The sequence below is a fragment of the Sceloporus undulatus genome, chromosome 1 (assembly GCF_019175285.1).
Source record: "Sceloporus undulatus isolate JIND9_A2432 ecotype Alabama chromosome 1, SceUnd_v1.1, whole genome shotgun sequence".
NCBI classification, from domain to species: Eukaryota; Metazoa; Chordata; class Lepidosauria; order Squamata; family Phrynosomatidae; genus Sceloporus; species Sceloporus undulatus.
Genome location: NC_056522.1, coordinates 195,702,216 through 195,718,208, shown reverse-complemented (window position 1 = coordinate 195,718,208; position 15,993 = coordinate 195,702,216). Strand labels below are relative to the sequence as shown.

At 40.0% G+C, this 15,993-nt stretch overlaps 1 protein-coding gene across 1 annotated transcript in view; it reads right to left on the bottom strand.

Moving 5' to 3' along the window:
- The window catches only part of TMEFF2 (transmembrane protein with EGF like and two follistatin like domains 2), a 255,058-nt gene that overhangs the window by 78,802 nt on the left and 160,263 nt on the right, over positions 1 to 15,993 (bottom strand). The window lies entirely within an intron of this gene.

The window sequence follows — 15,993 nt, the reverse complement described above, 5'->3', positions numbered from 1 at the left end:
ACATCTACTATGTCCCTGCACTAATCAGGAAGAAGAATCCACGAATCACATTCTTTCTTTACTCGTAGTTTCTACAAGCAAGCTTGGCGACACATGATTAATCCATTAATGACATATCTACCAGGAAAATCAACCCAATTTTATGTCAAATGTTTTCTATTTTGAAAAAAAAAAGTGGTATTCTAGGCTTGAGTATGACATGCATTCCCTCAATTACATGCCATATGTTTTGAATGAAAACATAGTGTTACACACATGGGCCCTTATTTCACCCATCTGAAGGAACACATTGGGCCTTCTTTCCAAGTAGATGTTGAGGGCAAGAAAGCTTACCAGGACAAAAAATAGATAGCAGTCCCAATCCATCACCACAAACATGGCTGTATACTCAGAGATCCAAAGCAAGAGTTTGAAGGGCTTAAACACCTCAAGCCCTCTGCCTGGATGGAGGAATCTGCCAGTTCCATTTTGTCTGAGAGTTTTTTTAAAGTCAAGTCTTTTCTAGTCAATTTACCTAGGATTTCACATATATTGGAAGGTTCTAAAAATGAAACAAAACAAACAAAACAATTGAAATTTCTTGGTCATGCCTATAAAGCAGGGCTAGCTTACTTCTCCAAATGGCATGTGCACCTCTAGCTGATCTATTTAGCAAACACAGAGATTTCTGTTGAATCCTTGCTTCCTTAGGAATACTTACATAAAACTCAATATCAACACAATCCATTTATTGCTAAAATGCTGGTAGGAAATTGGAAAAAGTATAAATAAGACACATTGCTTGTGATCCCATGCCCCTGAAGGCACTGTAAGGCTCAAAAGCCTGCTCTGTTCACAGCCTCATAAAACTGAAGCAATAAATGTCAACTCTTTTCTTGATTGCACATTAAGCCAATCGGCTTTTTATTGCAACTAAATAGGCCATCATCAAGGCACCAGTCATTTTACTACTAGAGCATGACTCCAACAAAAATGCATAGGCTGATGGGATACATTGTGTGTGTGTATCATGGGAAGAATTATTTTTCATATGCATACAAACATGCACACATGTGAATGAATGAAATCGACAGGTTTCAGAAGAAGAAGAAGAAGAAGAAGAAGAAGAAATGAATGAAAGAAAGAAAAGAAAACCAGCCTGCTCCCTGAGTCAATGCTAGAGAATTTTGGGAACTGTGGTTTTGTGAGGCGTTTAGCCTTCTCTGTCAGAGAGCTGTGGTGCCACAATATGCTACAAGTCTCAGGATTCCCTAGAACTGAACCAGGGCAATTAAAGCGGTCTCAAACTGGATTATTTATGCAGTGTTTTGGACCTTAGAGAAGCAAGGAAACTGTAATGTTGTTCAGCATGCATTCCGTTCTTCTTAGACACTGAGGAAATGGTTGCTGCAGAAAATACAAAAAATAAAACAAAACAAAACATGCTTTTCTGTTTTCCCCTAGAAACAATGTCTCTTTCCCCTCATCTAATTCCTGACTGTGTACACATGCAATGGTCAGAGCTAGGCGACCATTTTGTATGTGCTCCCCAAGCCCAAAATCAAACTGCAGCAATCCAAATAAATATTGTTCCTTATATCACGAGGTGAAGTTGTCTGTAGGACTGTAGAAGTAGTGGCCTCTCAACAGTGTCTGTGCTGTTTTGTGTATGGATACATTCTGTTTCTGGGAGAAAGACCCTATAGACAACATCCACAGAAAGAGCTGTCAGGGCACCTAACTGTATTTTTACTTCCTCCACTTTTTCTCACCTGATCCAGTGCAGCTTTTCCTCTTGTGCATTGAAATGAATAAAAGTTTGGTGAAGAAACAATTGGTGCTACCGGTTTTTTTCTTTTTGAATAGGATGGGGGGGGGGGGCTGATGAATTCTTCCATACTTCATCCTTACTCATTATGCTTCTCTTTAGATGTTTTGAAGGTACATTATGGCAAACATGAAAGGTATATAACAATGGAGATTATTGCACTGTTCTTAAATAATAGGATAGATGCAGGATTGAAACAGTAATTGACAGATCTTCTCACATCACATTGTGGCTAGGCAGTAGGTATCCTGTAGTAGTCATTCTGTGCTTCTGCTGCTGCTTTTAATGAATGGGAAAATCCCATGAATAGCTGTCAGTCCTGTAGCTAACTTGTTATTGAAGTATGTCCAATAGGTCATTCCAGGGTAATTGAGAGAGAAGGGGGTTTAAACTGGTTTCACTGCACAGCCCCCATTCCCAATGAAGGAAAGACTTCTTACTCACAAGAAGGCAGGAGAAAGGGGATTTAAACCGGTTTCAGTGCACACGGCCCATCCTCAATGAAGGCAAGACTACTTACTTACTTAATCTCAGATAGCTGACCAGCAAACAGAATAGTAGTGTGATAAGATGTATTGCCAACCTGTCATCAATTTGCAATTGTATGATAATGTGGAAAAAAATCATCCCTGTTTCAGCTGTTAAAAAAACTGCAACAGCATTGGGAGGGAAGCTTCATGCGATAATCTCCAATATCCCCATTCTGCAAGGATTTGGATGCTAGCCTTTCAGATCTACCTGCAACTATAGCAGTGGAGGGGAACCCTTGACCTGTGAGCCTGTGGATGTTCCTCACCTGTTACCAAAGGAGCTTCTCATCCTCTGAAGCCACATTACCTCTTGACAAGCTGGGATGGGATTCCCTACTATGCTTTTTCCTCCCAAACTCTCAGCCTGCATCTGTGGGCATTGGCCAAGTCCCATAGTCAATTCCTGCTGGCTCCTCAGTTGGCTTTTGCAAGTGCTAGCTGAGACCATTTTGCTTCCCTTACAAATCCCCCAAGTAGAGAAAGGGGAGGAGGATCACAGCTAGTCTCCATTGGGTAGAAAAAGCTCAATGATGTTCTGGAGATCATCCAACTCATGGAAAGCTGTGAGGGTGGGGAAATATGTCAACAAACATGATTCCCTATCCTGGTACCACATAACTGTTGTTCCCCATTGAATCTTCTGTTAGAAAGATAGTAGCTTTCCTTCATTATTTCCAGATTGGCTTTCTCTTTCTTTCTGGTAAAGGTCACCTTTGCCCATACAGATCTTGCTTTATCTATCCCATCTTTCTTTATTTTATCACTAGCAAGTTCTTTGTTAGCATACAAATCTCCTCTGACTCATTTGCCATTAACCTTTTCTGGCCAGGCAACCCTATCAATAGATGCAATTTCAGATATAGCAACTGTTACATGCGGTTTCTATTATAATACCTGTGTCTTTTCATCTTCAAAAAATCATTCAAATGCCTCTGTTTTGTTATCCAAATGCCATGCATTAGTACAGGGGTAGGCAACCTGCGGCTCGTGGGCCGGATGCGGCCCGGCAAGGCCTTGGGACTGGCCCCCGCCCGGTCCTGCCGCCGACTGCCACCAGAGCCTTTGGCCTCTCGCGTGAGGGCGTGGGGCCTTTGGCCTATCAGGAGGAGGCGGGCAAGGGGGGCAATTGTCTATAGAAGCCTCCAAAACAAGCATTTATATTAACATTTTTAAAAAAATCAGCCAGTGTTTTGCGTGTCCTCCATTTTTACAAAAGTGTCCTCCATTTGACATTTGTGCCCTACATTTGTCCCGGTTTATTTATTTATTTAATTTTTAAAATAAATTATTTAATTATTTGTTTTTTGGCTTCGGCCCCCCAGTTGTCTGAGGGACAGCAACCCGGCCCCCGGCTCAAAAAGGTTGCCTACCCCTGCATTAGTATAAGGACATCCAAATTGTTTCTTTTGACTTTGCTCAATTTAACAGATTATTCATAATGATTAGTTGCAAGGAACATTTCGGAAAGTGTGAGAGAGAAAGAGGAGGTGGGAAAAAGAGGGCGGTAGGATTCAGCAAGATTCAGAAGCTTGCTGTTAGATATATTTAAAGCTAAACTGATTTAAAATGCATTGGCTTTCAAGACTGTTTACGAAGATTTTTTAATTTTTTTTTTATAAAAAATAATTTTCGTGATATCATATCCTAGGGCTCAGGTTTCATAGTTTTCCTCCTCTACTACAGTGGTTCATACTGTTTTGGGACTATAGACCCCTCTGAGAATCTGATGAAAGTTATGAACCTCTCCTCAGGAAAGTATACACAAACATATATTCACAAAACTATTTTATGATATTGGAAACTGATTATCTTCACATAGACTAGTCTAGCACAACCTTCCTAAAATTAACACTTAAAAGGACAACATCTTTCCTTAAAATTCATCATAAGAGACAAAAATTCAAAATAATAGGAAGGAAATTGAAGACGAGAAAAAAAATCAGTTTGCACCCAGTCTGTGAACATCTTGAACTTCAGGCTAAAAGCCCCAGGATAAGAACCCACCTAAGACAACTTTGTTTAGGGAAGCTTTCTAACTTACAACCTGAGTCTGATGGTTGAAAATGTGTTTTATTCTAAAGATACGTTGTTAATTTTATAATTTCCTGCTTTTCGCTCTTAGACTGTACACCATAGACAGGCTTTTATTTGGATTTTAATTGCTTACAACACTATACAAATAAATGCTAATGCTAATGCTAATAATAATAATATGTCCCTGTTTTTCAAAACATTGAATGTTGTTCTAAAATCTAACGTGTTAGAGTCAGCACTACTGTTGTTTTTTAAAGTAACATTTAGTCCTTGCACATTACTTTATTTGTCAGTAACAAACTGCTAACATTTTAATGCACAATTAAATAACAACCTTAAGAACTTCCCTCCATCCAACATTTAAAGGAATGATGTTTAAATGTTACTCATTCTACCCAAAGAATAATGACTTCATATTACAACATATTACAATGCAATTTCCTAAGTATAATGTTATGCTGAGAAATGTGTTACAATGTTACTTTTAACCCATGATTTGCAAGTTGAAGCTGGTTCAGATGGGCCCATGAAGAGCCCCCATATGACCTTTGTGGTTTGTTTCAAACTCATTAAAAGAAACTGGCTCCCAATGTTCCAATGATATCACGCTATTTATATCCTAGGAGCCATTATATCCAATCCAAAGAGATAAATGCTTGAGACGATAGAGGTCATGAAGTATATTTGGCTCCATCGCAACCTCCTCTTAGTGAGGGTGAAAGGAGATGAGTATGGGTTAAGCAGAGTCCAGCTGACACAAAATTTAGCAAACAATTTGAGTGGTGTTTCATTACCCGTACGCAAAAGTAAAAGTGGGGAGGGTAGAAGTTGATTAGAATTTGCTGCATTAGAACTATCCATTTCTATTCTGAATAGTACAGTATAAGGGGCTTGGAGGGATTATAAATGTGCAATTAGAGTTATATAAATTGCAGGACTCTACGGATTGCTATTATGGCTGGATTTTTCCTGATCTGGTGCAAGTGCGTCATATAATTCTTGCATATACTGCTGAATGTCAAAGCAGCCAATACCTGTGCAATGTGCATAGACTAGCTCTTGGTATATGAGTGCTAATGCTGCAGCATCCTGCTAAAATGTTCTGGCTAAAATGGGCAGATATGTGAGTGGCTTATTGATGAAATTACCATTTGAACTGAGAAGCTGCCAAAATCAGATATCAGTTTCCTTTATATGTTTTCCTTGCTTTCTTGGGAAATATTTGCCCATAATAAAGATAAATATGGATTGTTTGAGCAATATTGATTTTAGGAGGTAGTTGCTGCTGACAGCTGCATTATTTGTACAAATGTCTATACTCTTTCAATGAGTTTAGATGCATGCAAATTTAGTTTGAGCATCTTGATGTGGGGTTTTACTTGCTGAATTGGCATGGAATAGAATTTGCATATAATGTGGGCTGCAATTAGAGAAGAAATATGAAGTTAAGGGTTTTTGTATGTGGGTTTCTTTGGCATTTTTTCTCCTGGCATCTTGGTAGTGGACATTTTCCTTTTTGTCAGGATGACTACTCTAATAACATTGTGATCCCATGGTTCCCTAGAATAGCATCCCAGGAGTGGTAAATTATGTCAGATCTCTGCTTCCAATCTCTGCACCCTCAAAATTTATGCAGATACTTATGGTTATCACTGTGGAAACTACTGTATTATTTTTGCAAGTGCTGCATGCTGTTGAAAATGTTATAAATAATAGAGAAGGGACATGAAACACATTTTTGCATGTAAAAATGCATACTAGTGTATGGCCACCTTGTTGATAAATGTGTACATTTTGCATATTATTTTCCACCTAAAATCTGCCAGAGTGAAAACAAAATCCAGCAAAAGCATTCTTTAGATGACTGTCTGGCTGAGAGTTTGTGACCTGTTGAAGTATCTGCGAGATTATTTATATTTGATCGCTACATCACTACTCAGAGGTACTGAAATACCTGGATTTTACACTAGATTATTTCCCTCTTATTAAAAAAAAAAAAGAGAGGAAATTTGGCTCCGAGGGGGCTGATAATTCTCAGCCTTAGCTGAAGGCAATGGCAAAACCTCCCCTGAACAAATCTTGCCACGAAAACCCCAGAAGAACCTCCCCAGCTCTGTCCATGATTCTGCCGCCATTAGGACTTCTGTGTAAGTAAAATAAAAGCTGTACCTGTATTAAATCAGAATCCATCAGAGTTTGGAAAGTTAATTTTTATACATGATTTCTTATTTTTGTCCAAAAAATTGGGGGAATTCTGGAAATGCATCATGAAAGCATTTTTAATTCCCCAAAATAATAAGGAAGACATTTTTAACTCCAAAAAATAATAAGGGAGAAATGTTTACTTGCTAGATGGTGTGTGTGTGTGTGACAACATTAATTTTGGATCCTCATATATGTTACAACAGGGAGATCTTTCATATATGTTACAATAGGAAGATTCCCCCCCCCCCAGTCCACCTTCAATAACCTGGTAGTACATTTGTTTGAATCTCCTAGAAAGAAAATCACTTTTAGAATTCACTGTGTTTAGTTACTGTGAACTCCTTCCATTTTTATAGCTTACAAGTAGTCCAAAAGACAGGCAGTTTCCAGTCTTCTTGACCTGTAACATAAATTTAAGACTTTGGATATGGCTTTTTGACACGGTCATGCACTGACATTAAGCCACTTTACAAGATGAAAAGCCACTTCCTTTGATATGTTCTATTTATACACTCTCCAAGAGCTCTGAGATGTGTGTGTGTGTGTGTGGTTGGGTGAGAAGAGGATGATCTCTGAACTCTCAGTACTCAAAACCATAATGCTTCACTTTCCTTTTTGTTGTAGTTGTTGTTGGAGAGGAATGGTGTGACAATGAATCACCCCCTGTCATCTCAAGTCAATTATTTTCTTAGCAAGCACAGGAATCAAGCCCAAAGCAAGCATGGTGAATGCCCGATTTACCAATAGATTACAATGTAGTGCTTAATAAATGGGTGCAACCACTGGCCTGCTTGAAATATTCATGAAGCTTACGCTAGGACAAAATGCATTAAATGTGGGAATAATGCCAGTAATGTATGATCCTCTTACAGACAAGGAGCTTTCACAGATTAAAAGAAGCAAGACGTTAAAGACTTTTAAACTGAACAGTCTTTGTTTTTAACAGAGTGAAGGATGTTCACTAATGGAATGCCAAATTGTTTGTGTATACATGTGCACACACACAAGTTTTGCTCACTCGATAAGAAAAATATGCAAAAGCTCTAGTGTGTGGAGTTACCACCTCCATTAAAAGATCAGGGTTGATGTTGCCTGGAAGCAGAGTAGCTAAGGACTGTTCAACACACTTTATGGCAGAAAGCCCAGTTTTGCTAACAAATGTACCTGCAATAATAAAAACAATAAAAAAGCAACACACCACCCTTCATATATTACAGTCTGCACCCATTTACTTCCATGGAAATAATCCTAAAGGTTTGCTGATGGCAGAGAAGGGAGGAGGAGATCAAAATATGCTAAATCTTTAGGATTTAATTTATCTCAGTTATTTATTAAGACTTTAGATGTTCAAAGCACCCATATAAAGAACCATTCATTACATCCAGAAATAGCACTCCCGTTCATATGTTTCGCTAGGAGAGGGGAGAACTGAACCTCTCTTATCTGTTATTCATTTAACCTCCAGTGAAAACGGTGTCTGAAGGACACTCCCCATAGTCATACCCCCCAAACATGCAGGCAGTGGTTTTGATCCATATCAACAGTGATGTATTCAAGTCTGTTACTCCAATTCTCAAGTCAAGTCTCAAGTCTCTGTCTTCAGGTCTCAAGTTGAGTGTGAAGTCCTGGCAAGATAACTTTCAAGGCAAGTCTCAAGTCTGCAAGCCAACTTTAAGAGAGAAAAAAAGATGGGATAGTGGTATGTGTGTGTATAGGGAGGGCAGAATTTCAATAACTATAAAATCAAGAAGATGTGCACAAAACTAGGTTAAAAAAATAATGATAGGCAATTTATCAAGATATCATTTTAGAAAAATGAGGCCTACTTAACAGCCCATCCCTGCTGCACATCAGAGGAACCTTCTAAAGCTTTTCCTAGGAGCAACAGGCAAGACTCATTCATCCCCATGGAACAGGGCATGGGGATTTTCTGTAGGGCAACGTAAAATACCACTTCCATCACATGGATCAGTAGGCACAAAGCAATGAGTTCAAAGGAGGAAAAATCTTTTCTGTTCCGAAATGTTTCTGGATATAGTTAGGCTAGCAAGTTGGTCACTAAAAATAGATAAGTCACAAGTTGAGTCAGTGCGTCATTTATTGTGGAGCTGAGTCCAAGTCGAGTCACTGAAGGGCCTTGAGTCTGACCGGAGTCTGAGCCAATCGACTTGAGTCTACATTACTGCATATCAACAAATCATTTCAATCAATTTTCATCTCCATAAGAAGCATGTTTCTTGTAAAAGCAATGGGTCTTAATTGCTCATTTAAGACCAAGTGATTCCCCCAAATCCTTTGCATTACAACAGGGATCACTCTCCATGATATATTGTTCTTGGGAAAATCTGCACCTTCCTCCCAACAACCTGCTCTTGTGAGAATTGCAGGTAAACTCAGAAAGGCCATTAAAGCCTGAGAGGAGTCTCAGATGCTAATCAGAAAGCTTCAGCCTCCCAGGTCTAACTCCACTACACTTAGTCATCCCTACATATAGATTAGCCTGAATTATTTGATACATTTTCAAGAGGATGAGGGATCACAGGGTTTGCATATAGTCCACAACAGTGCTACTCAAGGTGGTGGTCCATGAACTGATGCTGGTCCTTGAGCCATTAGCTACATGTCTGCTGGGAGTTTCCAGGAAACACAAAACAGTTGGAGCTCATGGTTATAAATATGGTACCCATTCCTGGCACATTAGGGGAGAAATGCTGGTTCCCTACATCATATAGCATGAGAAGCACAGGTCTAGAGCTCCTAGAAAAGGCTCACTTCACCCTGGAAGTTGATGGAGGATCTAATTTCATCCATTATCGCCCTGTTTCAGCATTTTCTTCCCACTCTCAAATCCAGGGAAGAGTTAATTGTCCCATACCAGGTGACTATAGCAGAGTGCTCCTTCTTGACTTGAACAATTATGTATGCCATATTTGATCCACAGTCTGAATGGGACTTTCATAGCCCCCCCTTCTGAACAGCTACTGCAGTAATTTGTATCTAAATCAGACAATGATAATGAATAGTGACAACAGTGAGTATTAATTTTGCTGAGTGGGATTTGGCAGAAACGTTAGGGAAGAGTTTGAATGGGGACAAGAGGCTGCAAAAGCACAAGCTGTAGCTGTGCTGAATAATATTAATTGTTCTTTTAAATCAACCCAGCCACATCTGTTGGCACACCTGCACCTTCTTTCTTCCCAGGCATGCTAAGAGTGGGTGAAAAGCTGCCACATGTATTATTCTGTGCTCATAGTGATTTGTCAATGTGGTAGCTACAGTAGAGACCTGTGATACAAAGCGAAGCTCCAAGGCTCCTGTTCATCCTGTTGTAATCAATAGAATCATGGTGGCTTAAGCTCTTTCACAACTTTAGATGCAAAACAATGCACTGCACATTGCCCCCGCATGGCACAGGGACTGCCTCTGTGGTTTGCACAACAGCACAGCCATCCAGCCATCCAAGTAAAAAGCCTCTGCAAGTGGGCAGCAGTGGCATTGGCGCTTCCACGCCCTCCTTGCTATGGGAAGAATTTTTATTCAAGTAGGCTTTTAAAGTAATTGTGCCAGATAGGCTTTTATACAGGGTGTATGTTCTAATTATGTAATTAACCTTTCTAGGCTTTTATAAATTTATATTGTTTTTTAGCTAGTTGATTTTAATTTTCTTTATAAAGTTTTTAAATGGTTTTATTTGTGAGGCACACTGGGTCTCTTTCTGGGAGAAACACAGAATTGAAATGAAATAAGTAAATAAAATAGAAGGGGAAAAAACACATGGTGACAGCAGCAATGGTGACTCCAGCAGGCCTTGCATGCCACCAAAGGAGGAGAGAGAACATGGCCATTGGCTATTTTATCAACCCCTTCCTCCCAGGGGTATTGGGGCAAATGGAACTATGGAAAGGTGGATTGGGAAAACTGCCTGTGCTGTAGCACAAGAGATTTTCTTGGTTACCCCTCCCAAAATGCCTTATCACCCAGAAAGCTGCTGCTTTCACCTCATTTGGGGTGTGTGCAGGGAATGCTAGAACAATCACTACCACCTTCCTTTCCTCATGCCATGGCAGGCAGAGTGCAGAGGTGACACTGCCACCACCAATCTCCTCTCCTGGCACAGTGGGAGTTCACAGTGAGCACTGCAGAGGCTGCTCTGTAAAGCTGATGGGGATTCTTTTCTCTTATTCCTTGAATCACCCCTCTGTACATTTGCAGACTGTTCCAAAGGCTTCTCCCGCTGTTTTTAAATCCAAATTGAAAAGTTTTTTGTTGTCTAAAACTTTTGGAATTTCAGATTAATGTTTATATCGTTAGTATATCTGATTATCTGTACTGCCTATTTTGCTTTATTTCCCATTGTATTTGAATATTGTATTTTAGTATTTTATATTATTGAAAAGTTACATTTTATTATCTAACTGTAAATTGCCATGAACATGGATAGCACTACATAAACAATCATCATCTTTATCATCATCATCATCTCCTGGGGCAGGGGAAGGAAAGGGGAGTGGAATGAGAAAAATGGCTCGCCTGGCCTCCTGAGCAGGAAGGAGAGCACCATTTGTGTGGGTATGCAGCAAACAATCATTTTTGGAAGAATGCACTATTTTCTGCATGAAAAGGTGTTTGGGTGTGATAAATTGATTTCCACATATCTGAAAATTTTGTAAAGTAGTCCAATAATGCACAACCTCCCCCCCCCCCCATCAAACAGCAGCTTATCTTTTTTCTCCAGTTGAAATACACTTTCTCAATAAGGATAATGCAATAGGAATAAACTCTTCTAGAACATGGCAGCATAGCCCGAAAACCCAACAAAAAACTATGGATGCTGGCCATGAAAGCTTTCGACTTCACAAAGGATGACACAATTTGTGAATTTTCTTTACATTCTACAGTGGAGATGCATCCCAGAAAAGTGGCACTCCTAATTTTGGTTGGAGGGCACTAGACTGGTGAGTGAATGCAGACTTTGATGTTTGCCACCTTCTAAGACCAAATTTCTGCACACAGTAAAACAATCCATATAAAAACTCAATAATGCAACTTTAGAGACACTTGGCCCTCCATATCCACAGACAATTCATCCACAAATTCAACTATCCACAGCTTTGAAATACCCCCCCCCCCAAATCCTTCCAAAGCAAACCTTGATTTTGCCATTTTATATAATACAATATATAATGTTTACAATGGCTGAGTGTCCTTCCTTGAGCATCCACAGATTTTGATATCCACAGGGAGTCCAGAACCAAACTCCAGGAGATATCAAGAGCCCACTGTAATGGCTGGGGAAAGCCAAACCAACAAGGTCAGTTTTCAGTAAGTAACTAGAAGTTGCTAGCACTGGATCTTGCCATACTGCAGAATGGAGATCATTCAACAGGATGGATTCCATCACAGAGAAACTCAATTTCAATGTTGCCACCTAGGCCAAATGAACATCTGCAGTCTTCAGCATAAATATCAGGGCTTTCCATAAAGAGCAAAACTCAATTTCAATGTTGCCACCTAGGCCAAATGAACATCTGCAGTCTTCAGCATAAATATCAGGGCTTTCCATAAAGAGCAAAATGGTATACTGGTGGACTGGTATGGGGGAGCTATTGTTTTGAAGTAACCTGGTTCCTGAGTTGGTTAAGGCTTTGTATAATAATAAATCCAGCTAAAAATTAGTTTAGTAGCAGATTGACAGTCAGTGCAGATTCTTCAACACAGATGTAATATGCAGACCTTGGAAAACCTTTGATTAAAGTTCCCATAATCCCCCAGCCAGGATGGCAGGCAATATCTGGACAGTAAGGCATCTCAGTCAGCAACGTGTTTACTGCATTCTGCTTTAGTTGCAGATTCTAGGCCAGAGTGTTCCCAATGGACTTATTCACAATCCTTAGGAGAGACTGTAACACTGTGAAAAGTATGATGAGTGGGTTTTCCCAAGTAAGAGCGGCTCCTATTTTTGTGCCTGTGTAGGTGGAGGCAGAACATGGAGGGGTTTCAAACTGACTCGAACTCCAGCATTTTGTTGCATCTTAAAAGAAATTAAATACGGTTTGCATATTACAATAGACCATAAAAAACTACACTTGTAGTTTGTGTATGAAAATGATTATGGGTGGGGTTTTTGGGAGGGGTACAACTGATGGTCTGTGGTCCAAGTGGAGGGACAGATACTTCATTCTACAGGGGTGGATCTTCTGTTCTCATTGCTCAGATAATGGGCGGCTTGTATTGTTGTTGTGAGTCTTCACGTCATTTCTGACTTATGGTGATGTTAAGGCAAACCTATTAAGGTGGTTTCTCAGCAGGATTTGAAGTGAAGGGGTTTCCTACTGCCTACCTCTGAGGCTGACAGATTGTGATTTGCCCAAGATCACCCAGTGGTTTTCCAGGTTTGAATAGTGATTTGAACCTTGGTCTCCCAGAGTCCAAGTCTCATTTTAAAGTATGATATAAAGGCGCGGTACAGATCTCCCAAAAAGGGAGGCCTGTCGGCGCCTTTTCCCCCCACAGGGAAGCTGCAGCTGCCAAACTGCACGGCTTCTTTGCAGAGGAAAAAGAACCTGTGAAAAGTGGGTTCTTTTTGTGCTCCCATCATGATGCCCAAGTGTGCCAATGTCGCACTCATGATGTCACAAGCGCGGTGCGACATGTGGACGCTATGCGTCCATCACGTAACAATGGCAGCACCCATATACACAGGGGCACTGCCATTTTTATGGCGCTGCGCCATACTAGGGTTAGGGACTGTACGGTTGCCCTGCCATAGTTAAAGAAAAGTTGGCAAACCTGTCTTAGCTGTTGGCGCATAAGGTCTCATTGCTTCTTGTGGTGACAGTGATAACAATGCCAAAATTATATTTATACTAATCTTTAATTAATTTTCAACACTTCTATGCAGTGGGCACTTGCTATCTGCTAGGGAAGTGGTCCCCAAATTGTGCTCTTTAAGAGATTTTGGACTTCATCTCCCAGAATCCCACACTACTGGCCAACATGGCTGAGGCTTCTGGGAGCCGAAGTCCAAAATCTCTTAAAGGACAGTTTGGGAACCACTGTGCTAGGGTTTTCTTCCAGGACCCTCCATGGATACCCAAATTCATGGATCTCAAGTCACATTATATACAATTGTGTAGTACAATGTTGCTCCTTATATAAAATGACAAAGTCAAGGTTTACTCTCTCTCTCTCTCTCTCTCTCTCTGTGTGTGTGTGTGTGTGTGTGTGTGTATCAAGCTGTGGATAGTTGAATCCATGGATGAACAATCTGTGGATATGGAGGGATGACTGTACTTTTAATCACATGATGGCATAGAACCAAGAAAATAGGAGACATAACAAATTTGTTGACTTCCAGGTAACCTGACCTGGTCACTTATTCTGTTCTTGAAAAAATGCCTTGCTGCCTTTTGAGATGGGGGCATATAGCATCTTTCCTAGCAATTTACCTCCTATACCTTCCACTTCCTTAAAAATGGGTTTTATGTAGCAATCCTCAGAGGTTAGAAATGCCCATTGGGGGTGACAGCATGGCTACTGGGATTCTGCAGGTGTAGGAATAACTTTTCCAAGCTCTATAATACTCCCAGGTATCTGGCAGAAAGTACCATTGGACTGAATGAGACTTGCTTTTGAGTGATATGTTGTAGTATTGCACTGAGTGTGGAAAGGCCGACCTGTCAATAAAGATGGAGCACTTCACCTCCCATAGTCATTATGCAGCTCTTAACAGGCTAAGATGCTTCAAAGGAGTAGAATCAGAAATCAGCACAAGTTTCCTGCTGTAAGGGGATTACTGCTGGCATATAGTGAGTCAATAATTTTTTTCTCACTCCCTTGGTTAGCTTGACATTTATCAATAATGTCCAGCTCTTACAGCTGTGTGCATGCATGCATGCCGTCCTCACTTGCATGTTATTCTGTAACCAATCATTCACATGTTGGGAAATACTGTACATATGTTCACCTGTTTTCCAGGACATTACTTATGGATTCTGAAATCTTTATTTGAACAACTGAACGATTCCCCCATCCATGAAAATGCCTAGGGAAATCATTACCAATTTGTTTTGGAATATCATTTTTTTTTAAAAAAAGTCCCCAACCAACTCCACTGAGATTTTGCTTGAATTAAACACTGTTCACTCAGATACATGTATACATCCATCAGTTGGATCTCATTGTGCGTATATGTAGCTGTATAAATGGCATTTCTTTTCGTTATGTGCAGACTTTCCATCTGATCTTGTGGGTGGCTGATTTGCAAGAGGAAATAATGATTGCAGACACCTCTGCCCTAGGCTGCAGAGGCTAGGGATGGGTTGACTGAGTTGAAAGGAAGAAGAAAGATATGCACGGCTGAACAGAATGAAACAGGCCTGCACACAACTTGTGGCTCACTGAGGCAATGGTCCTATATACTTATGTTGATAAATTCAATGACCCTCCTACAGCAAGTATAATATTGCACTGTATCCCTGTGCAGTGGCTAACTAGAGTGCTACTTTTAAGAAAATTGCATCCTAAAGTATCACCCAACCACTGGATAGTTACAGAGCACTTTAGCCTCTCAGATGCATTCTTTATCAAAATGATTTCTCATGTTCTCAATAGTGGCAGACATCTTGTGCTTTGCTTTGAATAGGTTCTGTACAAAATTAGCATGTGTGAGAAGAGATAATCATACAGCTACACAGAATTTTTGTGTGAGAAAACAGTATTTCTGTGCAGTAAACAACCTTTTCTGTGCAAGAGATAATTTTGTTGTATTTTAGGATTTAGAAGTATTAGAAAGTGCTGTCTCTTACCCAGTAAATCCTATTTTCTGTGCAAAAAAAGCTATGTGTAATTTTTTTCACAAAACAAGTCCACAACTACAGCATTTTCTGTGCAGAAACGAATATTTCTGGGCAGAAAGATTACTTTCCATGCATAAAATGTTGTTTTCTGTGCAACTCATGCTACCCTATGTGTGAATTTTGTGCAGAATTAAGTCCCAAACTGCAAATATTTTATTCAGGCCTGGATTCTTTTCATCAGGCACATATATGGTTTTTCAACCATTTTTAAATATTCTTTTCATCCTCATTTGAGAGCCAGGCACCACTTAAAAACAGGCAAACCTGTTATGACATAAAGTAGAGACACCCCTTCCTTCCTACTGAGGTCTGAGCTTAGTCTGTGGGAACATTACTTATTATCTCAACACTCCATCTGTGGAGATGGTAATCTCATGTACAAATATGAATGTGGGGAAAAAAACATCTAAGTATTCAAGGACAGCATAACACAGGAGCCTATATGCAATCCATAACCAATCTATAATCTGTGTTTTTTGTGGGTTTTTCAGGCTATGTGGCCATGTTCTAGAAGAGTTTCTTCCTGACGTTTCACCAGCATCTGACACAGATGTGGTGA